The following is a 23,903-nucleotide window of genomic DNA, read 5'->3' as shown; positions in this document are numbered from 1 at the left end:
TCAGAATGTTGTGCAAATCCAGTTGTTGTTGTTGTTGTTTTTTTAAAGATTTATTTACTTATTTGAGAGAGAGAGAGAGCAGGAGCAGGGGTGGGAAGTGGGGTGCGATTGGGAGGGGCAGAGGGAGAAGCAGACTCCGTGCTGAGCAGGGAGCCCAACTCAGGCCTCCATCCCAGCACCCCCATCCCAGGATCCCGAGATCATTACCCGAGCCGAAGGCAGACGCTTTAACTGACTGAGCTACCCAGGCGTCCCGTAAATTCAGTTTTTATTGCTTAACATGCATGTGATTTTGGAAAGATTATTTACTCTCTAGCAGTCTTAGTTTTCTCATCTGAGAAACTGCAGTTAAAATGGGATCTTCCTCATGGAGTCATTGGGAGGATTAAGTAGGAGAAATTACACTGAAGTTCCCTTTTTAAAACCCAGTACCTGCCACATAAGCCTTATAGCTCAGTAAATGTGAGCTGTCATTATAAACAAAGTCCCATGGAAATAAGGGGGGAGATAAAACCCACATATCATTGAAAGAGTTAAAAAAAAAACCTATCTCCATAGAGGATTATAATTTAAGGCTACCTAGAGGTAGCTTTAACTTACACATACTGGTAAGTTATGCAGGTTTTACATGTCTGCTCAGTCTGTTAATTCAGTGACAAAATATGTACTTACAAAGGCAATTAAAGCAACTTAAAGTAGCACTGTAATACATCATAGAATACCTCTGTAAGGAAACAGTTGCTATAGATAATTTTAGATGGTTATGATTTTATGAACATTTTAAGAAGTAAAAAAAAAAAAAAACACCAGTAAGGTGTAGTGTTATTATTTTTAAACACAGATTTCAGAAATCTAAAACTGTATCAAGGAAGAGCTCTAAAAAGCACTGTTAATAAAGGAAGATGTCTCACTGCATGAAAGATTTACCTTTGAGTACACGGATTGCTGGATGAATGGAATTTGGTAACATCTTAAAAAAATACATCTCAAGAATTGTTTTTAATGTTTCAATAAAAGTTTGCAGATGTTAGCTTTTTGTACATGAAGATCATAGCCAGGCTGAAAACATAGAAGGACAGATAATGTTGAGATGATATTAATAAATACCTGTTTTTTTTTTTTTTTAAAGTTTGCCCAGGGAGAAGTCCAAAAAGGAATTCTGACAGTTACACGGACTCTATCACCACAGGAATTGCTAGTGATAGAAGACACTAAGAAAAGCAGGTTTGTTTTTGGTTGTGGTTGAAGCAGAGGAACTCACCTTCCTCAGAAATTAATGGAGGCTTTCAATCTTGCTGGCACTGCTGCTTTGTCATTCATATGACTAAACAGACAATCAATTTAGCCGCAACGTATGGGAATGAAGGGAAGTAGCAAATAAGCTATGAATGATGAGAACAGAAAAATCAAAACCCCTCCCTTATTCTTTTTTAATGGCTAATACCAACAGGGACAAGGCCAGTAAAAAGAGGTTAATGAATTGCAAAGATTCTTTAGAAAGTGATTGACTGGTATTGAAGCACAGTCAAATCAGTCATAAATATTTACTTTTATTAGCAACAGTGGTTTGCCTGTTATTTTCAATTGATTTTTAAAGCGGGCAAAAACCTACCACTGTGACTATTATCAAATGTTCCCAATTTTGTCAATATTTTTCTGCTCTAAACAATTCCAGAACACACATAGCCTCCTAAACCCTTATTTCAAATGTATTGTTTTCAACACCCTTTCCAAAGGATTACAAATGACAAGTTAAAGTGAGTTTCCCTATATCATTAAGAATAATTATAATCTTTTCATTTTGACATTTTTTTTTCAAATGGATAGAATGGTGGCAATTGTGGGATGAACGTTCTTTGAGAATCTATATTCTACTAACGTTGACTTGCTAACCTGCGGTCGTGTTATTTGCTTTACCAAGTGAGAATGAGCCATAAGAGAAGCCTCTTTTTTTTTTTTTCTTTTTAAATTTCCAGCGACTGGGAGAGCTACAAGAGTTAACAGGGCAACATCGCTCCAGTTCTGAACAGTGTGTGATACTGCTGTTTGTTTACATCACTGAATAAAATGCTGCTTTATTTTGTAAAATCCAATCCAATATAAGGACATTTTCCTGAAACTTGCTGTCTAGACCATCAAAAAGATGGAAATCATTTTTAACAGGGCGTTTGTAACATGAAGATCCAATAATTCAATTCAAAGGAACATAACAAAAGGAATTTCCTACAGATAACAACAAAGAGTTAATATTTCCCAGGGCAGACAAGTTTCCAATTCAATTAGTTTTAATGAACCTTCTGCTCACTGGTTACTGAACTAGAAAGAACAGCAATAAATGCCCAGAGGAAAGAGGGAGAGGATATTAAAAGAGGGCTAGTGTATAGTATATAAATTTCCAACTTGACTAAAAGAGTAGCCTTGATGTAGTTTTGGGAGCTAAAGACAGAGAATCAGATCCCTCTTCCGAGTTTAGTGTGCAGGGACAGCAAATCTCAGCCAGTTGTTCTGTGCCATGAAACAGACATACTAGTTCATCCCCCCGTCTGATGCTAAAACAGATAATAGAATAGATAATACAATCATACAGTTTCTTAAAAGAGATGAGCATATTCTATATGGAAAATACAAAATGAATTCTTTACTAATAATTGGCAGACTGGATTTGTTACTTTACAGATACGTACAAATGCATATATATATATATGAATAAACGTGTATATATCTTCCAATATATTTTTTTCAAAGAAGTAAGATAGATTATTTTTTTCAGTTTGCATGTAACAAAAATTATATATTCACTTGTATAGGGAACCATGTGGACATAAAACTGTGAAAGTAAAAACTGCCATCCACAAGCAATTTCCTATTTGAGATCCAGAGAATGAGTTTTACCCAAAGAATGTAATGGATTTCATATTTTTATTTGATTCTGATAGTCACCTTAAACCTATATGCTAGCACGGCAAACTTATATTTCCAGGATCAAGCTGCAAGTCATACTCTGTGGTTAAACATGACTACCTTCACAGATCTGATTGTATAAATATACAAATCCACTCCAGTTAAATATTTGAAATAGAGTAGAGTCCAGTAAGAGCCTCCGTGTCGATTATTGTTTCAAGTAAGCATTGTCAGCTATTTTTCCATTTCTTACACTTCTGAAACATTTTTCATTCCCCATCACACCCTTGTTATATTGAACTATCTTTTTATTCTTAGTTCCAGCCTAGTTCGCACCCATGCAGTGGAAATCTTTTTCTGGATGCTGACTCTGAAAAGTTCTGAATGCATGGTACTAAAGGGCCCCGATGTATCCCATAAGGTGCACAAGGGTCCACCTAACCCTGGCGGGGCCCACTTTTCCTGGTGCCAGGGTTAAAGGAGCACAAGTGCGTTGTAAAGCTGACCCCCAGCTTGCATCCCTGTCAGCTTCCTCAGGATCTCACGTGAGAATCTGGCTGCAAATCTGAGCAGCAGCTACAACATTTCAATGATGCATATTCTTCCCTGCAGATGCATTTCTCTTTGAGTTTAAAGTCAAGCTTGTGTTTGTGGATGGCTGCTTTGTCAGTGAGGGGTTGGATTTTGGAAAGGTAGCACCTGGGTTGGTTTTTGAAAGAAAAATGATTTTCAGCTCCATAATCACACGTTTAACCCCCACCTGGACAAAATTAGGGTACAGTGCGACCAAATCAAATGGAAAGTTTTAGTTTTATAGCATAGTGTCTCTCTTTAAATGTTCTTAAAGGAAGCCCATCACGTAATTGAGAGAAACATCGAAACAGGCCAACTTCTATCTGCGATGCTATCGTCCAGTCCAAGCAAAGACTATTTTAATACTTTAAAAGTTGTTATCAAATTGTTGATGTTATACAATGGCCTTCATTTATTTAATTTTAGTATTGCATTTTTAACATGAAGAGAAAATACGCGCTCATTGCGTATTTCCTAAGAGATGACTTCTTTCAGTGGGATGAAAGTGTCGAAAGAAAGGAAATGAAACGAAATACAGAGCACTAATTTCCAGCACGAATCCTTTGTCTTGCAATTATCTCTGTCCTGGCCAGGTAAAAATTATTATAAATAATCAAGTGACCTCTAGCTAGTTAAAAAGTAGAATATGATAGGGCTAACCTCTTTGAAAATATTCATATTCGTATTTATATGAAGAGGGTTAATTCTAGGGATGGAGTTTAAAAATTCATTTTCAGTTTGGACAAATGTTTTGCTTTGTCTTAAATTCATTTGAGGTTCTTGTTGTACATAAGTGGTTGGGTGAATTTTTAGAGCTTCCAAAGGAAAAGGGTTTGGGGAATATAAAATTCATTTGCACTTTTGGTAGTGGCACAGGAAATGACACTTACAGGAAAGGGCACATTTTTTATCAAATGGTAATTAGCATATGAAGTGTGATTATGAACACATCAGCGGAAAAACAACCTTACTTCCACGTGAGGGGGCCTCAAGGTAGTGGGATTCAGAGCCTATTGTTGGCTGGCAAGACAAAAGCAAAGGAACTCCTTCCACAGGACAATAGAGACACGTGAATAGGCAGAGGTAGGCACAAAAAGAAACAGATATTAGACTAAGGCATTTAATTGCAAAATAAGAACACAAGTGTGCAAAACACTAAAGCCCTCCAATACCCAGTTTTCTTAAATAGCAAACGAAACTCTAGAACTTTGCCTCTGAGGTATTACAAGAAACTTTGTCAAGTTGCACATGAGAAAATGGAGCCCACAGCCATATAGTAAGCAAAAAAATTCTGTTTGAGTATTGACATGACAGTTTTTGAAAGTTCAAGCAGAAAACCAATTATAATGAGCACTGGAAAGCCTGGAGCCCTGCTGTTCAATAAATAAAAAGTACAACAAACTATTTTCCAAAAAGGTTCTAGAGAGTTTCTTCTTGTCCCACTACTTACAATCTGATTACATAAATAGTCTCTATTTGCTGTTGAATTGCCAGGCAGCTGTATTAAAGTACAAATCAAATCAAGTCAGGATTAGAAAGTAAAAGAGCATGGTTTAAAGTAATCTATCCCCCAGGAACTGTGCTCAGATTCATCAAACAGAGCTTAAAGTACAGTATATTTTATACCCTCGTGTTTCCATGCTGCATTGCTGCAAAACCAGTTATTATTTTTGATATCCAGAGAATGTTGCTTGTTGCTGAAGAAGGCTCACTTGCTTATTTAAAGGTACTATCCGTATGTGCCACTTATTTATTACTTCTTCTGGTTCAGATTCGTGGGAAGGACATAAGTACTAAAGACTAGTAGTCTCTTTATTGACCATATCTTCTCTGCCTCAGCTGTGAATTGTCATGAATATTTCTTACAGACAGGAGGATGACTAATTTATTCCAGATTTGGAGTGATACACAGTTGTGATGATATTAAAGAAAAGCCGGTCCGTCCTTAGATGCTATTGGCTATTAGGTATTGTGCACACCTGCCCTTGCAAATCCCGTTCCATCCAATTATTACCGAAGGAGAAGGCGATTTAGTCATTTCAACCCGTGATTGTTTCTGATGGAGGGCTCTATATGGACTTGTCAACGGACTCCTCAGTCTTCGGTATTTACAAAATTGTTGTCACCTTCCGGTAGAAGGAACACAATTCAATGAATATATGTACTTTTATCCATGACCATTTTCTACTTTCTTGATCTTACAGGACAAACTTGTTTAAATCTACAGATATAAGCTTATACTTCACCGCGTTCCTTGTATTTATATAATAGCCAAATATCTATTCAGAGATGTTATACTGGCTTCAGTTGTCATATTCTACATTTATCTCCAAAGGGCATAAAAGCAGGCTGTGAAGATAGCTGGATATTGATTTATAGTGATAAATTTATATTTTATGTGTAACATGGAGGGGAAAACAGGCAAAAGTGTGATTTCTGTGAGCTGAATGGCTTCAAGAAAATGGGTAATGTGTGTTTTAACCAGACAGCCCAATGATCATTTTTCTTCCCACATCCCTAAGCCAAGGGAGAAAAAGTCCACGGTTGCCATTAGTTAACATGTCTCATGTAAGTAGCTCTACTTGCAAATCATGCCACATTCAAACAAGCATTCAGCGTCATCATTGGGCACCAGCATATTTGAAATGCTGGCACCTCTCCATTGCAGTCTGAGGCTCTTCAGCCCAATTTAAAGTTTAGTTCCCTGCACTTTGCTAACCTGATCACTACCAGCGACGCAGAGCACCTGCGGTGAGATGTAACCAGGTTACCTGGGCAGCGATGGGAGGGAACGTGCATTCTTACGGGACTCTGGGAGGTTTCTCTGTAAGGGACAGAGATTCCTGTCGGAATTGTTTAGAAAAAAATGAGGAGGCTTAAAAATCTTCCCTTCATCATCCTCTTCTAGGTTTATCACGAAAGGGTCAAAAACGGAATTTGCTATTTATTGCCCCTCGAAAGCCCATATGGTGAGTGAGGACCTTGTCAATTTACCAGGGAGGCGACTGCGGGCGAAGATCCTCTACACCAGGTATTTACGAGGCGTTTGTGATGCTCACAGAGTCAGGCCGGACCTCGCTTCTAAGAAACCGGCTGCCAAACCGGTTTGGCTCTGCGTTTGAAACAAACAATTTTTGAAAATCTTTTAATGAAATATTGATTTTATCAAGCGCATCAAACCAAAGGCAAATGCACCATGGTGTCATGATTAAAAAATAACAATATATTACAGGTAAACTAAGATAAATGAGTTAAGTGTTCAGTTTGCGGTGCAAATTGAAACCATATATCACCACCTTTCATTATATTGCATTACTGCTGGAGTACAGAATATGGAAGTTGATTGAATAGTAATATCAAATTAGTAGGGAGCTTCACCCTGCTTCAGTTGATGGCGGACTTTGGAGCTAAAAAGGGATTATTTCCATAACAAAAGTTTCTTAAACATATTTTTGAAGTGAATGTGACTGATAATCAGGAAGACTATGGCACCCTGAAATTGCCCTTCCCAGATCTCACATGAAGAAATGAAGGGGTCTGTATTAATTTTAAAACTCCCTTTGATTGGGTGAACCTGTCTCCGTTTTGTATGACATTGTTGCCGCAGGTCATTGCCTGGTGCGGTGTACCATGAAACAAACAAATAGAAAAAGGCACCTTCTGGCACTTTAAGTCTCCCTGCCATCTGACTACTACCCTAGTGGTTCAGAATGATGAAAAGCAGAGGCCAGGAGAAATCTTCCTATGGTTAGATTGGGAAAAATGAGCATGATGATCACATGGGCTGGGAAGGGCAGGAGAGACAGCCGAAGGCATCTCGGAACTCAAGAGAAAAGGAGGAGACAAGAGGTCACAATTATATGCTAGTATCACCCTCCCTTTCACAGAGATCTGATATATTCAGTTTGTTCTTGTATGGTGCTTAGGGAAGTTCTAATTAAGGGAAGAAAGAATTTTGACACATGTGAAGCAGAGATCAATATTTAGCACTATAATCAGCAATTCCTGATGGTTTGACAGTGTCACTATACACATTGTAACTATCCATTATTTTCTCAGGGAGGAGAGCCAGGCAGAGGCTAACAGGCTTATGGCAAGCTATCATGAATCACATAAAGCAGTGTCTCATTCGCTTCTATTTGTCTTGCTTTTCATCTTCATTCATCCTTATAAAGAAGGCTGTGCTGCCAGCAGCCCCGAAACGCCACCCTACCTCTGAACTGCAACAACAAAAAGCAAAAACAGTTTCTAAAAATGTCTACTGTATAAAGTACAATAGCTACCTTCCAGAGAGATTTAAAAAAAAAAGGGAAGTGTTGGCTGTTTACCCTCTGAAAACATGCATGGTAGGCTCCTTTCACGTTTAACCTAAAGGGACTCTATTAGCCACTAGAAAAATATTAATTTAAAACACTTTTGGGGGAGGTTATGTTTATAATAAGTTACAGGTTTAGAATATATTGATCTCATTTTTCACCCAGACTAAACAGTGTCTGTTCTACAACAAAGAAAATCCCACCATCACAGAACTGAACCAAATTCTGTATCAAATTTTGGGTTTGGCTGTTGAGATGAAACTGTAACAAAATTATCAGAATAGCCAGTCATCTGAACTTGAGGGGTGCAAGCAGATGGTAGAGTTCTGTGTTTGGGTTTTTATCCCGCGAGAGATTTGTCAAGCTGTAAATCTTTCTTTATGTTCACCGATGTGAAAAGTTTAAGTTGATAAAGCTCAGATTTTGGCTAAGAAGTATGTTAGTTACCTAGTCTACCCGGATTCAGTTTGATTTCTATTTAAGTTACATAGATGATATCGTAATTATCAATGATCATTTTAGCACGTTTGATACCAATGCAAAATAAAATGCAAATCCCAAGGCTATTGTTCAGTCGATTTTAAGTTAATTGCATTCCATCGCTCCAGTTAACTAATTATAAAGTGTTAGTCTTTGTGTTTTTTTAATATTAAAAAATTGTGCCAGGTCTGTCTGGTTAATTTTTAGGAACTCGTTGCCAGCAAGTGAGTTCGAAATTTATCTTATTTCTTTTTGCACATTCGCTTTTGATGGAGAACATGGACCGGATCACTTAAAGAAATAAATACCCTGTAAGATGTGATGGAATAATTTGACTCCAATTTACATACAGAACATTATTTCCAACATTTTTCCTACCATTCACAGGCGTGCAGCATGCAATGTATGACTGTAGGTGGAAGTGGACCCGGTGTCTTGCATCTCAAACTGTCAGCTGATGCTCACTGCTCTATTCCTGTTTAAGTGAGATGCGGACACAAGCTCACACACTGACTATCCCAAGTAGCACTAATTAAGGGCTGTCCAACTGTGCTTTCTGTTGAGCAGTTTGCTCCAGTGGGTGACAGGAAACAGCCTGAGCTCTGTCTGCAGAATGACATAACAAAGAAGGTTTAAAAAAAAAAAAAAAGAACACAGATCTGGTGGGCTGGATAAAAAGACCTAAGAGAGAGCTAACCTGCCTATTTGTTGCTATGAATATATAATTTTAGATGAAGAAAACTTGCCAAGTCACTGTTTATTGTCCGTTTATTAGGGCACTTCTTGCTAGAATTAGGAATAATTATAGAAGAAGAGTGTGGATTAATAAGGAACTTGGGGACAGAGCATTCCTCTTATCCAAAAGGTTATCAGTAAATCTCTTTTTAAAAATGGTGGTGGAGTGGGGGGTGGGGTAGGAGGGAGGGGGTGACTGGGTAATAGACCCTGGGGAGGGTATGTGCTCTGGTAAGCGCTGTGAATTGTGCAAGACTGTTGAATCTCAGATCTGTATCTCTGAAACAAATAATGCAATATATGTTAAGAAAAAAAAAGAAGAAGAAGAAGAAGAAGGTAGCAGGAGGGGAAGAATGAAGGGGGGCAAATCGGAGGGGTAGACGAACCATGAGAGACGATGGACTCTGAAAAACAAACTGAGGGTTCTAGAGGCGAGGGGGGTGGGAGGATGGGTTAGCCTGGTGATGGGTATTGAGGAGGGCACATTCTGCATGGAGCACTGGGTGTTATGCACAAACAATGAATCATGGAACACTACATCTAAAACTAATGATGTAATGTATGCAGATTAACATAAGAATAAAAAAATTAAAAAGATAAACAATAAAAAAAAGATTAAAAAAAAAAGCAAAGACTTGAAGGGAATGACTCCTGTGGGTATGACTGTGAAAGTTAATTTATTAACAGCCAGGTTGATTAGGAAAGTGTTATTAAAAAAAGAGAGAGAGAAGAAAAGAAAAGAAAGAAGGAAAAAAACAGAACAAAACAAACATTCCTACAAATGAGGAAGTAATGAGCAACGTTAACCTTAAGTTCCTTCCCTCCATTCGTTTTTCTTAAAACTCCAATGAATTCGAACCCGAGATTCTGTGTTTCTCTCTACTGGCTCTAAAAATAACCCCAAGTAGAGTCTTAAGAAAAATATATATAAATGAGGCAACTGCCCCCACCCCCCCCCAGCCCCGGGTATTATATCATTACTTGAAAGTATAATGGATCAGCATGGGTATACGGTCGAAACTAAAGGGGAGGAAAAACACTGACTTGTGTTCTCAAGGTGTTACTGTGTATTCTAATGAGGATATCATCACCATCCTCACCATCTACCAGCAGGCATGGGACTTAGAGCCGAATGCAGTCGATTTCTTGACAGCACTAAGCTGTAACGCCTCCTGGCTGCTATGGTGTGCTTGAGGAATTGGCTGGCCCACCACTGTCCTTTTACAATGGTTTCATTTAATTGTAATCCAAAGATCAAAGGTCTGTAACTCTTTAACCAAATTCCAATGTCTGCCAAATTCAATAGCTGTCATTCTTATAGAAAAAGGCAGTGTAATATGTGTGTCCTGATCTAATTTTATAGAAAAAGACCCAATTTACATACTGTTTATTTAGTTAAGTCCCTAAAATCAATACCTTTGTCTGTACCTCTTTTGTTTAAAATACATCATGACATGGCAAACAGCTATATAAATGAATTTTTCTAAACCACACGCATTGTTAGTTTCTCTATTGCACACTCAAAAAAGAATAGTTGAAATCAGAGCATTTTATAGATCGACCTAAATGTATTTTAATATTGGATTACTAAAGAATGTTAAGTTTTACATTTCTAAAATTATAAATTTCTTTTGAAAAGGTCAGTCATTTTCCTGAGCCACATTTACCAACAGGAGAACATATTTCAACCATTGGAATAAAAGGAAAAGTGATTGTGCTCACTATTAAGAGAAAATAATTCTTAAGAATGTGTCTCTGTAACAAGCAAGTAAAAACCCAAACAACAATGAGCTCCTGAAAAAGTTTCAGGATGGAGTGGCAGGATTCTAAAGGAAGAAAAACCACTTTCGTTGATAAGAAATAAATCCATTCAAATAGTTATCTTACAGATTAATCCATAATTCATTACACCTAAGAAAAGCATGGTTTGCTTTGTGTTACAGTCACAGACATCCCTTTACTGACATTCCTATGGTCACGGTAATATTTCTTTGAAATGTGAAGCAAATGACTATCTTTAGAACAATTTTTTTTTCCGACTCTAAGAATAGCTATTTGTGTGTTAATTTTGCATTTTTAATGACATGTGGCTTTTATATTTTGATTAGCTCTTTAGAATAATTTCCTTCCTTCATTGTCTCTGGTGTGTAACCATAATTAGTTGGCAAGGTTAAGCAAGATGGATCTAAGTGACACATGCCGTGTGGTTAGGGGTAGTGATCACGTGACAGTGAATACTTAAATGTGTGTGTGAAGACCCGAACAGTCTCCCCTTTAGTGAAATTTGGTAATTTTGTGCTTTAAGAACGTAAAGTTTTCTGTTATTCCCCTTTCAATTAATCAGAGTTAAAGAGCAAATGTATTTATATATTTTCTCTTTTCACAAGAGACATTGAGCATTTAGTTTCCTGTTAACTTTATTTTTCTAGGAAGGATTTTTCCAAGCTGAAATGAGACTAAATCTTTTAGGATAGGAAACCTAAACCAGGTATTTTCCACATAAGGACAATTACTAAACCTAACCACCCTGCTTTTCTCATGGGAGGGAAAAGGACTTGAAGGCTCTTGGTGAAGGGAGGGGCCCCAAGTCAGAGGTCTTAATGTTTCTATTTATACTTCAGATTTGTAATTGAATTACTTTGCACCTAACCTTGATAAAACAGCGCTGCTATTTTTTAGTTCATTTTCACAGATTCTACACACTCACTATATTCTAGTCCCTTCATTTCAGTGCTTCAGGGTTCTGGTATTTAGGTTAATACTCTGGCTCGAAGATATTCTGTACCTTTGTCTGGAGAGCAGAAATTTCTCCATCTTCCAATAAGGAAAATCTCTTAGGCATTTCCATGCTTCAAGAAAGAAAGTTTGCCTGGGAACCTAAGAATGTAAGTCATTTCTCTTAATTAAAGGATATTTCTAAGTACCTGTCATTGCCACAACTCATCCATGAATATTTGCTTATCCATTCATCTTCCTACCCATCCCTCCATCTCACCTATATTGAATCTCTTCTATATGTCAGGGACCATGTTCAGAGCTGCAAAATCAGAGGCCTAGGTAGCAAAGCCGCTACTTTCAAGGAATTCTTGCTAGAGTGAAGGAGACAGTCACATAAAAAACTAAACCAAACCGGAACAACCAAACAACCCCCACTCCCAGCTACAGCTATGTTCTCATGTATCTTAAAAAGAGTTTCTATCTTTTGGTAGCCAGAAGTGTCAAATCTGTCTGAAACCTGGTGCATATACCTCCTTTCCTGAATCTGAAATACTGAATGATACTAACGTGGTGAGAAAGATGTTAATGGTTCTTTCCTGGCTTGTGAGTTGACTTTGGGAAATGAATATCTCATGGTAACTTGAGTAGGATAGTTGCTTCTAAGGAATCCAACAGGTTGCTGATTTCCCCAGCCTAACATTGGAGGAAATGATCCTAATACTGAATAGCTGTAGTGTTTATATTTCATGTTCATTATGTCGTTTGCCATTTACGGTTTCCATTTCACTCTTCATAACAACAGTACGGCCCTCCTCCCTCATCACAGCACTGTGCCCTCCCCTCCCCTGCTGCCCTTATATGCCATGTGCAAGGGCAGTCTCCCGAAGCCCATATTTTCTGTGACTGTCTTAGGTGATGGGTGGCCCCCTCCAACCTTCCAGGAAACAACTGCCCATCCCTGATCTCCTGCACAGTCTGGATTATGGGACCTACTCTGTTCCTTGTTACTTATGACCTTGTTTAAAGAAAATAAATATCTTCCAACCTTAAAAAAATTTCCTGGACAAATATATTGTCCAAATACATGGACAATTGGCAAAACCTTATATCGTTTAATGACGTGCTAAGAGTCATGCAGTTGTCTCTGGCTTTTGATTCTATTCCATGTGACATACGTATGCTTTGTTTAAAACATTTTTCTAGGAAAACTGTCAGGGCACTAAATTGGAAAAGAGGTAGTTCTTGCCTGCTGGGTTCTCATACTCTGTGAGTAATAATGATAAATCCTCCTAAAACAAAGTAGATTAAGAAAATGCAGATTACGCCATTTTTATAGCATCAACAAAATATCAGAGTATGCTGAAATAGTTCTTGATGAGTCACTTATATCCCATTCTCCTTTTCAGACCCTGGAACATGAGCAGCACATGTCCCCTTCAATGTCACGTGGCAATGGAGAACACTTCCTCCTATACTCAGTGCAATGTTTCATTTATTAGACCACATAGCCTTCTTTTTGTGATCCAGTGCCTTCTCGATCCTGCTCTTCCTCCTCCTCCTCCTCCTTCTCTTTCTTCTTCTTCCCTTCAGGGATCCATGTTCTTTTTATTAGACATGTGCTCAGTTCCTTGGATTTTTTAAAACTTAATTGGTGAATTAGTTCTTACTGCTTGTTCTGGGACCAATCCATCACATGATTTGAGAGCAATTCTCTTCATTCCCAGTAGGCAATAAGAATGAAAGAACTAATACCACTGAAAATATTTTTTTCTTTGGAAATTAATTCACATTTTAATTTTGCATGATATAGACTATTTTGTCCATTACTTTGATATAATGCTATCATTATTTGGAGCTTGACTTAATGCTTGAAGTGGGCAATAGAAAATTGGATTTACTGATCTAACCAGGAAGAATTTTTTCCTGTTGCCATTAATAATTCAAAAAAGAGGACCATGTTAACTGAGAAGACATTCCTCTGAGGGTGGAAGAAGGGCAAGTCGGGGCCTGAGTGTCCCCACTTATTTGATCCATTTGACAAATTGTTTCAAATCTAAAGTCTTGAGACTTTGCTGATTATAAGCTCATATTCAAGCTGGAAAAAATGTTTTAATTTATATCTTAGATGCTGGCACATAATTATTGCAATATAATTACATGCTGCACTATCTTAAAAGAAAGAAGGAAGGAAGGAAGGGAGGAAGGAAGGGAGGAAGGAAGGAAGGGAGGAAGGGAGGAAGGGCAGGAAGAGCAAGTCAGCCATTGAGCTGGGCATTTCACAGGCATTATTTCTAAGCAAGGTTAGATATCATTATATTCATTTTACAGAATAATAAAGACTAGGTAATTTAAGTAGTTTGCCCCAGATTACACATGTAGTAAGTGCTGAACTGAGCTCTAAACTCAGGTTTGACTGACTTAAATCTACATGCTTTTTTTTTTTTTTTTTTTTGGAAGTAGGATTCATGAGTAAATGCTTTGAGAGACCTGGTAAGTAAAACAGGTGTGTGAAACACTCAATCCAAACAAGAGACCCCTAGTAAATTGCAGAATTCTGCATAAAGATGTTTGGTTTCAGAAATTTTGACAGTCTTATGCTGGCCAGTAATCAAATCCAAATAACTGCAGTAGTCACCAGATGGGCAGCGCGAGTGAGCGAGCAGCGGCTGTGGGAGCCATATTCTACATTCGATGTGTCCTCTGCTTTCTGCTAAACTCTTCCTTCAAATGACTGCCCTGTGTTCTAGATTTTTATTTCGGAAACTCATAACTGGAGGATATGCTCATTGCCTGTCAATAATATCTGCTTTCACTTGTGGTATAATTTTCTATGTGTTGGAAGGAAGTCAGAGATGGCTTGAGTCCTGTGGGGATTCATAGATGGAAGAGGAGGGACAAAGGGCAGATGTGGCAAGTGGGGGAGAGAAGGATTATTTTTTCTTCCATTTACATAACACCTTAGTAACTCCCATTATGCTTTTGGTCTTGGCTTAGGCATAACTTCATTCAAGAAGCATTCCTTGATCCTGCTAAGGTTATATTCTTCTGTAGCACCGTGAACTTACCTTTTCACAGAATGTTATTCTCTATTCAATTGCCTATATATTTGCTCTTTTCTCCTCTTACTATCAACTTTGTTGGTAGGAATAACACCTAGCTTGCTCATCGTTGAATCTCTAATATTGTATATGGCATCTCCAACAGAGCTGGTGCTCAATAAATATTTGTTGAATGAATGAGGGAATAAGTAAATATTAAATGTTATACTTTTCTCTTTATGCACATTTATTTATATTGCTTTTGAAAACATTTAACTCTTCCCATGACTGCTAATTTATAGAAATGAGAACCTTGTACAATTTTCGGAAGCAAAATATTCTGTGTTAATTCTAAGTAAGCTGTAGGACATTCAGAGCTTGGGTGTTATTAGTCAAGATTTGGTCAGGAAAACAGCACTCTAGGTGTTTCAAACCAGGTAGGGTTTATTTTGTTTTACATTTTTAGGAAGCGTTTAAATTCAGGAGCTTAAGATCATTTGGGAGAGCTGAGGATGTGGTGGAAGTCGTGGAAAGCTGTTGCTAGATTTCAGGAAATCAGAAATTTGTGGGAATTGCAGATGCCCACTGCCAATGGGTCTCGCTGCCTTCAGCATGAAAAGCTGAGCTATAGAACAGGTCCTAGGAGCCACTGCCAAATCCTCTGTACCTGGACATTACTGTTAGAAGGAAAACAATGATTTGGATTCTCTTCCGTGTCCCAAATTTCATGTGATTGCCCCCTCCCAAAGAGAGGGTGTTTTAGTTTTCTGTGGTTGTAACAATCAAACACTTGATGGTTTAAAACAATGTATACTATTCTCTCATAGCTCTGGAGGCCAGAAGTCTGACCTGGGTTTCATGGGGGTGGAAATCAAGGTGTTGGCAGGTCCATACTCCCTCCAGAGATTCTAGGGACAAATCCATTTCCTTGACTTTTCCAGCTTCTGGACAGCATCCCTATTCTTTTGTTCATGGCCTTGCATCACACCACTTTTTTCCCTCTTCTTGTTTCCCTTCATCATACTGACTTCCTGTGTTTCAAATCTCCCTCTGCCTCCCTGTTCTAAGGACATGCACGATTACGTTTCGGGTCAACCTGGATAATCCAGGATTATCTCCCCATCTCAGGATTGTTAATTTAATAACATCTGCAAGGTCCCTATTGTCAGACAAAGTAACACTCGCAGGTTCCAGGGATTAGGAGCTGGATATCTGGAGGTGAGGGGGATGAGGGGTGGAAGGGGATTATTCAGCAGTATAAGGGAGAGCGTACAAGGAAGTGAAAATGAACAATGGCTATAAAACAATCAATACCCAGCACAGAATTCAGTAAGAGTAAGTTGTCAATAGAGTTAATGAATTTTTATTTTGGGGCGTAAGTAGAAGATATATGTCCCGAACAAAAGAGGAGGCCATATTTCTGTTCTAGTCTGTATTTGTTGGATCACATAGAGATCAATGGTTTTAATTCTGAGTATAAATCTTTTTTTTTTTTTTCTCCTGAGTGATTCTAAGGTAGGAAGTAACTAGAAGCTTTAGTTCAAATAAAAGAAAGACTTTCTAATGGTCAGAGATTTTCTATAGTGGAATATGCTGCCTTGTGAAATAATGACCAAGATATTGGTGGACATGTAATTAAGAGAGCATATAATTACTGTCTATGAAACCCTTCAAGTTCGATTCATACCAGTTTCACTTAATGGTTCTGCAATTCATAATTAAAGAAAATATTTTCAGACTCATTTAAATTTTCAGGTTTACCAATTTTTGAGTTTCTAATGAGCTCCTCATATTTATTATTTACTGAGGTAAGTACAATTTCTTTTTAGTTTGCTCTAAATTTAATGGGCTTAATTTTCAATGGATATCCCTTGCCCCATTAGTTCTGAATTATGCAAAAGTCATTGCCATCAACTAATCTCTCAAATTAGAGTTGTTCATAATTTCTCCTTTCTTATAATATGCACATACTTTTCAAGCAAATCCTATGGTTTCTATTAAACCTATATTTACTTGATTGATATCTTTATACTTTTAATGAGTTAATAGGTTTTACTAGTGCATTCTTTCAGTTACCTGTTATTCACACAAAAAATGTGTAACTATTTTACTTTGATTTTAGTATAGAGTGAGTGTTTGTATGCCCCCCAAATTCATTGGTTGAAACCCATCCCAAAGTGATGGTGTTTGGAGGTGGGGCCTTTGTAAGGTGATTAACTCATAAAGGTGGAACTCTTGTGAATAAGATTAATGCCCTTTTAAAAGAGACCCCAGAGAGCTCCCCCCCCCCACCTTCTGCGATGTGAGGACAGAGGGAGAAAGACGGCCATGTGTGAACCAGGAAGTGGGCCTCTCCACATACCTAATCTGCCAGCACCTTAATCTTGGACTTTGTAGCCTCTAGAACTGTGAAAAATAAATTTCTCTTGTATATAAGCCACCCCACCTATGGTATTCTGTTATAGCAGCCTGAACAGACTAAGATATATTTCTTTCTCTGACTTCAATTTGTGCTTTAATTGGTCTCCAAAATTATTCTGGTTCTACAACATCATTCTTGAGGTGAAAAGAAAGTATTCTAGAAGAGTATTCAATATAACTTATTTTTAAGTGTTTGTGTTCTATTTCAGTACCTCTTTTTTTTTTTTAAGATTTTATTTCTTTATTTGAGAGAGAGAGAGCACAAGTGGGGGCAAAGAAAAAGGGAGAAGCAGACTCCCTGCTGAGCTGGGAGCCAATGCAGGGCTTGATCCCAGGACCCTGGGATCATGACCTGAGCCAAAGGCAGACCCTTAACTGACTGAGACAATCAGGGCCCTGTATTTCAGGACCTCTGGATGCCTACTGATCTGTTGAGCAAAATGTAGCATAGTGAGTATGTTTCAGGGTGTGACTGCAGAGAAAGGTTTCATTGTTGGGGTATCTTTTTTTGCTAAAATATGTATAGGGCTCGTACAAAAGAAAGACTGAGTCCAGATTTGGTATACACTTACGAAATTTTGTGGCTTGTATTATGCATTACCATTCCAGAATGTTGCAGTTAAGAGACATTTCCCCAGATATGTTACTCTTCCTAATGCTTCTTATTTTTTGTATACTTTTTTTTTTAAGATTTTATTTATTTATCTGAGAGAGAGAATGGGAGACAGAGAGCATGAGAGGGGGAGGGTCAGAGGGAGAAGCAGACTCCCCGCTGAGCAGGGAGCCCGATGTGGGACTCTATCCCGGGACTCCAGAATCATGACCTGAGCCGAAGGCAGATGCTTAACCAGCTGAGCCACCCAGGTGCCCGTTATTTTTTGTATACTTTCTAAGTATAGGTCTAGTTACAGTGATTGCATGCACCTAATCAGAGCCAGGGAGATAATGAAAAATTTTTTTGAAAATCCTGGAAAAGAGTCTTGCCTTTTTTTTTAAATCAAAATTAAACATCTTGTCGCACCAAAGGCACAAATGACAAATGAAAAAAAATAGACAAATTGGACTTCATGAAAAATTTAAAAATTGCGTTAAAAGATGCTATAAACAGGGTAAGGAGGCAACCTACAAAATGGGAGAAAAATATTTGCAAATCACACTGATAAGGGATTAATATTGAGAATATATAGAGAACTCCTAAAACTCAATAACAACAACAACAAAAATAAACAACCTGATTCAAAAATAAGCAAAGGACTTCAGTAGATGTTTCTCAAGGAAGCTACACAAATGGCCAACAAGCACATGAAAAGATGCTCAACATCACTCATCATTAGGAAGTGCATATCAAAACTGCAATGAGATACCAACAAACACCCTTTAGGATGGCTTTGATCAAAAACAAACAGAAGGATTGGAACTCTTGTGCTCTGTTGGTGGGAATGTAAAATTGTAAAATGGTACAGCTGCTGTGGAAAACAGTAGAGCATTTCCTAAAAAAAAACAAAACAAAAACAAAAACAGAAACAGAAACAAAAAAACCGCCTGGATGGCTCAGCCGTTAAGAGTCTGCCTTCGGCTCAGGTCATGATCCAATGCCCTGCGCTCGAGCCCCACAGACTCCCTGCTCAGTGGGAGGCCTGCTTCTCCCTCTCCTACTCTCACTGCTTGTATTCCCTCTCTTGCTCTCTCTCTGTCAAATAAATAAAATAAATAAAATCTTAAAAAAAAAAAAACCCAAAAAACAACAACAAAAAAACCCCACAAAAGAATTACCATCTGACCCAGCATTTCCACTTCTGAGTATATATCCAAGAGAAGAAAAGCAAGGTCTTGAAAAGATAATTGTATACTTACGTTCATAGCATCATTGTTCACAAGAAGTAAGATGTGGGAACAGCCCAAGTACCCACTGATGGATGAATGGATAAGCAAAATGGGGTATATGCATACAATGGGTTATTATTTAGCCTTAAAAGGAATGAAATTCTGACATTTGCTACAATATGAATGAACACTGAGGACATTACACTAAGTGAAATCAGCCAGTCACAAGAAGACAACTGCTGTATGATTCCACTTACGCGAGTAGTTAAAATGGTGGAGACAGAAAGTAGAAGGGTGGTTGTCAGGGGCTGGGGGAAAGGAGGGATTGGGAAGTTAATACTCACGGGGCCGAGAGTTCCAGTTTTACAAGATGAAAAGCGTTCTGGAGATGGACGGTGGTGGCAGTAGCCCAGCATTGTGAATGTGTTTAGTACCCTTAAAAATAGTCAAAATGGTAAATTTTATATAATATGTATTTTCACACAATACAAAAATTGAGGAAAAAAAAGGTCAAATGAGAACATAAGATAAAGTACTGAAAGGAGGGCATAAAACTGAACACCAAATTCAGTACCTTGCTGCCACCAGGGTAACCCTGAGGCTGTCGAAAGTCAGCATGTTGTGCTTAGTGACGGAAGCCAGCAAACTAGAAGACAGGGACAAGAGAAAAACCTGGTTTCAATGACATCATTTGAACTTCTGAACTCCTGTTGTATCTGAAGCCCAACATACTCCTTGGACCTTTCAGTTATATGAACCAATAAATAATCTTTGTGTAAGCCAGCTTAAATTGGGTTTTAGAAATAAAAAGACCCTTAATGGATACATCCTGGGTAGTTACCGAAATCACTGTGCATATATCAACTGTATGTCACAGCTCTATTTAGACTTACTCTTCATTTATCCACTTACTGCATCCCTGGGCTGTCTTCCCCAGGATCTAGCTAGCCATTCCTTTATTCCCTGCCTCACCAGAACGTTCTGCAGTGGGCATCCTAGTCCTCCTCTCCCTCATTCTTTGTCTAACCATATTCCCACAGCATCTTGACTTTCCTGACATCATTCTCTCCAATAGAAATAAGCAAAGGATGAGTAGCTTTTAAATTTATTTCTGCCACTTCCTCCCTCTGAAATCAAGTGTAAGTACTGAGAAGAGAATTTCCTAGAACATTTGAAGACAGAAATTGCATAAAAGCGTGTAAATGGTCACAGTAATTATGGCAGTTCCTATGGGGAAGATCTGGGTTCTCAAGAGTTACAATAAAAGATGGATGGTAGTTTATTAGGGCTGAGTATCTTTGGGGTGGTGGGGATTACCGAATGGCTGTTCCATGCTGATTTAAATTATGGTTTGTTTCTAGTGAAAATGTTGTGCTTTTTTTTTTGTACAAGGGGTCACTGAAAAGGCGGGTATTCCTTACTACACAGCATGCATGAAAAGCTGATGCTTGGTTTCAGGAATCTTCAAAGAACCTACTGTGCACTCTCTTAACTCAAAAATGTGTGGTCGCCTGGAGTGCTGGTTTGGAAAGAGTATCTCTGTTTCTTATGGCTACTTATCTGGAGTATCTTAGTGCTGCTACTTGTTCCACAAGTTCACCAAATGCCTTGTTGTTTGAAGCTAGTACTTTTGTGTGTGACTAATGTTCTGCATTCCTCTTTCTTATAGTTGGCCTATTTCTTTTTGCCATTTTATAATTTGTTGAAAGCATTTTATTCTTTGCAGTTACTTGGTGTTTAAACATGCTCATTCTTTACCTAGGTGATGCATACTTATCCTTCTGCCATAAGGAACTTCTACAAGGAATATTCTCTAGCCCATTCCCCTACCTCCCAGTTCCAAGTGTGGGTTATATGTTCCTTCTATATATTTCAGTATCATACTGCACTCTCCCACCTTAAAGTATTCAACACACTGCAGTGTGTTGACCTACCTGTTTATTTACCTCCCCACCCAGTGACTGCGAGCCTTGTGACAGCAAGGATTTTATCTTGTATCCTATTTCTGCCAGTGCCAAACACAATGCTGAATGCTTGCATTTGTTGAATGAATGAATGAATGAATGAATGAACATATGATTATTTGAGTCTCCTAAATTATTTAATCTCTATTTTAAGGCATTGGGTCCAGTGGGCATTTTTGAGAATGCTTACTTGCCAAAGTTTTTCATAGAATTCATTTGTAGGAGAGGCATATTTTTTTTTATTTTGGGAAAACTATTAAATATTGAGGATTTCATAGACTAGTTTAGTTTTAGAAAGGTACTTTGTGGATTATCTTGTTGCTTAATCAAATTCTCTTCTTATATACGTGAAATCATCTCTCTTCACCTCACCACACAAACCAGACAAACCTTATAATGGTCAAAGCCTCAATTGCTGACAAGTCCTGGAAATTAACATAAATATGTTTTTTGAAAAAACTGAACCAACATAAAACATTGGGAGATTTCACATCAAAATTGAGATTTGTAGTTTATTTTGGAAAACTAGAAATTTATCAGCACTGAACCCTGGTTCCTATAAAACAAAAATTAGATGGAGATGAGAAATGGATTCCCCTCTGGAACAGAGCACATGCCCATTAACCAAGATCCCCGACATTCACATTAGACACATCTCCCATATGGAAGTGTTACAGATGTCAGTTAGGATCCCATAACAACCCATGTAAACTCATCACATGATTGAAATATGGATAGACAATGGTTTTTGTTTATTGTTGACAACCATTCACAAGTTTTTCAAAGAAAATGAATTTTGTTTCTACTAATTGCATAGAAACCAATTCAAGACAGATGTCTAAAGTTGTTGACAGAAAAAACAAGATTTTCATGGCATTTTTATCCATGGCTGGCATTGTTTCCACTGGTCTTCCCTCTTCTATACTTGCCCTCCTCAGAACTCTCTCCAGTGTGATTATTTCATGTCATAAATCTGAAAATGCCTTTCCCCTAATTAAAACAATTGGCCTTGGGAACCTGCATCCAATGTTTCCCACTTCTCTCTTCATTTTCTCCTGGAATTATTCTCCCCATTTCTCACCAAGCTTTAACTCTAGCTCTTTTAGTTCCATAAATTAGTCAAATAATTTCCTAGCAAAGCCTTCACACATGCTCTTGTCCCCCAGTTCACCAAAAAGCTTCTTAGAAACTTTCTAGAAACTTTCCCTGACCACACAGTTTGGAGTGGGTCTCCTTCCTCTTCCTTATTTCCAAAGTACTCATCAGAATTTATAATTAGGTATTTATTTGTATATTTACTTTCCACCCTATAATATTTTAAACTAAGTGAGGGTAAGGCTGACATGTGTCTTACACACTGCTCTACATAGCATATCTACCAGTATATCAGTCTATATTTTGAGTAAACGAATATATATTATATAGCCATGTAAATGTGAAGTTCAAAAACAGTAAACCTTGCATGAGTTCGAGTTCTAGTTGTTAGTATTTATCACCATAAATGATTTCTAAAATATTGAGTATGGATTCTGAAAAAAGCTTGTTTTGAGATGTGTGGAATAAACAAATGCATGTTGAAGTAACTCCCATTTGAGGCAGTAAGATGTACCGAATCACAGCATACCATTTCCAGGTGAATGCAGTTCCATGTTTCTCCCTTTTTCAAATGGGAAATGTAATCTCACTTGGGAAAACACTGCAAGAGTCTATAAGCATGTGCATAACCTCCGTCTGGTTGTGCTCATAAGGGATTTTCAATTTAGCTGCTAGGTAGATACCCCTTTTTCCATTGGTTGGGATTTTCTCCTATAAAACTGAATCTTTTCCTACCAAGGAATGCAAATTTGATTAAGGATAGCTAGGCACCAATATTCTGTATTCTTCCTCTTTCTATGGTGATGCAATTATAAAACAACTTGGTCGGGCTAGACTTTTACTGGTAGGTTTGTTGATCAGCATTATTTCTTGAATTCTGTGAAATTACATCACTGGCATGTAGAATCAGTTTTTCAAGCACAGCTGCCATGGATAAAGAGTGAAATATGTTTACATTTCCTGGGAGGGGGGACCTTATATATGTATACATTTACACTTAGGCTTAAGATTTTAGTGTTGATTACAAAATATTTACTTTGATTAACATTTTCCATTGATCCCTGAATGCACGGAGGTGTTTTTGTTTCTCAAGGTGTTTTCTGTGAGCGGAAATTTGGAATTAGAAGATTTAAGTTTAAATCTAAATAAAAGACAAATTAAATGAAAGTCTCTTTGACTTTGTTGCTTGCAGGTGTGATTTCACTTAACACATACTGCTAACCCTACATTTACTCACGCGCACATACGCAAATATACAGTTGTTAAGTGTCATATTCTTTTCTTGGTTGTGTAAGATGAAGAATTTTCAATAGATACTAAAGCAACTTAAGGTATTCCTTTTGGGGAAGAACTGTCAGAAAACTGTTTAGTTTCCCATTACAACAGCATTCAAAATTCAGAATAGTTTGGGAGAAATCAACTTATTTGGTGACCTCAGTTTTAGACTGCTAAATTGTGGAGGTTTGACTATAAGCTACGTCAGTAAAATACATACAAACCCCACCAGAGTAGTGGCTTGGCTTTGGTCACTGTTGTATTCTCAGTGCTTAGGAGAACGCTTGGCCCATAGAAGGCACTCAGCACATATTTATCGAATCAATGAATCTTTCTTCTTTTGCCCAGACTGCCCGTATTTGTTGGTGATACTGTGTGATAGTGATAGCAGCAAAGCTGAGAAAATGCATTTCTTTAGCTGACTGACCAGACTTTCCACAGATAATAACAATCTGGTTGAACTGGACTGAACAAACCACCCTGGGAGTCTTTGGGAACATCTGGAGGGAGAATGCTAATCTTAGCTAATGTTTGCATAGCAGTTTACTCTTCTAAGGGCTTTA

The 23,903-nt window shown here is 37.9% G+C and overlaps 1 pseudogene; it reads left to right on the top strand.

Annotated features, from left to right (window-relative positions):
* Positions 1–6,440: 6,440 nt before the first annotated feature.
* Positions 6,441–23,903, top strand: part of LOC110592324 — a 34,931-nt pseudogene continuing 17,468 nt past the window's right edge.

Source organism: Neomonachus schauinslandi, chromosome 3, assembly GCF_002201575.2.
Source record: "Neomonachus schauinslandi chromosome 3, ASM220157v2, whole genome shotgun sequence".
NCBI lineage: Eukaryota > Metazoa > Chordata > Mammalia > Carnivora > Phocidae > Neomonachus > Neomonachus schauinslandi.
Note: the sequence above shows the minus strand (reverse complement) of the source record. Positions and strands in the feature narration are given on the sequence as shown.